The sequence below is a fragment of the Gavialis gangeticus genome, unplaced genomic scaffold, assembly GCF_001723915.1.
Source record: "Gavialis gangeticus isolate Ggan-Ray unplaced genomic scaffold, GavGan_comp1, whole genome shotgun sequence".
Lineage (NCBI taxonomy): Eukaryota > Metazoa > Chordata > Crocodylia > Gavialidae > Gavialis > Gavialis gangeticus.
This window is the reverse complement of record NW_017729008.1, coordinates 4,894,975-4,896,185: the sequence shown is the minus strand read 5'-3', so window position 1 is coordinate 4,896,185 and position 1,211 is coordinate 4,894,975. Positions and strand designations below refer to the sequence as shown.

The window sequence follows — 1,211 nt, the reverse complement described above, 5'->3', positions numbered from 1 at the left end:
AACACCGCTCCCACCCATACCACTGCCCACACACCCTCCCACACACACCCACACGCTTCTGGTGGGAGCCCTGCTCACTGTTATGCACACACACCACACACACACATCCATAGCCCTCCATGCACAACCCACACCCATACCCACCCACACACACACCCACACATCCCCACAAACAAACCCCCATACACACCTACACACACCCATACACTTACACCTTCCCCATACCCCACATATACACACATCCATACACAGCCTCCACAAACCCCATTCCCCTCCACAGATCCCACACCCCTTGCAATATCCAAGAGTAAGATTACATTGAGAGTTATTATGCATTCCCCTTTATATACAGAACACAAACACACACAGGACAAAAATATTTTTAAAAATTAAATTAAAATATGTTATTGTGGATGTTTTATTTTTAGTATATAATTTGGGGTTTTTTTCCAATTCCAAGATGGCAAAGCCCCTTCCCAAATGGAATACTTCTGGGGAGAGAGGAGGGATGTCTGGGGCAAAGGTCAGGGGTTAGGGCACGGGACTTCTGGTTCCAAAATGGTGACCGGGGGTGGGGCATGTGTCAAGGGGAGGGACAACTCTTGCAGCCCTCAACAGCTCACTATAATTTGTTAAGCAGACCTCCAACCAAAATAATTACCTGCCCCTGCCCAAGGTAGATAACCTGGTGTCTTCTTTCAAGAAATCCTTCAAGCACTGTCCAGGTCATAAGGTCTGGCACAGGGAATCTGTCACCAGTCAAATTGGGGACTCACATGGCATTATGCTGCTGCCACCAGAGACTGTGCTCACATGGTGGAATTTGCTGTTCAGTGTGGTCCATTACCATGTCAAGCATATGCTGCATGACCAGCAGTTTGTGAGCAAGGAGCAGAAAATCACACCCAGCACAATGAGCATGCTGCTTCCATGAACTTTGTTAAGGCTCGCCAAGTGACTGTGCCTATGTTCTGGGACTCTGTCTGTGACTATTTTCCACATCTGTATGCCCTGGCAAGATGCTGCCTCACTGTTCCAATGAACTCAGTGGACACTAAGAGTACCATCTCAGTGTATGGACAAGGGTTCACTTCACAGACACAGAGAATGTCCCCAACGACTGAAGTTTGGTGTAGCATGTGCACATTTAATACATATCATGAGCTGCCTGTCTCAAGGTTAGCATTCATTTTCAGTAAAGCCCTTTTTAT

The 1,211-nt window shown here is 47.1% G+C and overlaps 1 long non-coding RNA gene across 1 annotated transcript in view; it reads left to right on the top strand.

Moving 5' to 3' along the window:
* The window catches only part of LOC109292306, an 18,674-nt gene extending 17,889 nt beyond the window's left edge, over positions 1 to 785 (top strand). The window contains exon 3 of the long non-coding RNA XR_002096097.1: positions 677 to 785. This is a non-coding gene — a long non-coding RNA (uncharacterized LOC109292306). The remainder of the gene's footprint in view (positions 1 to 676) is intronic.
* Positions 786 to 1,211: the final 426 nt, after the last annotated feature.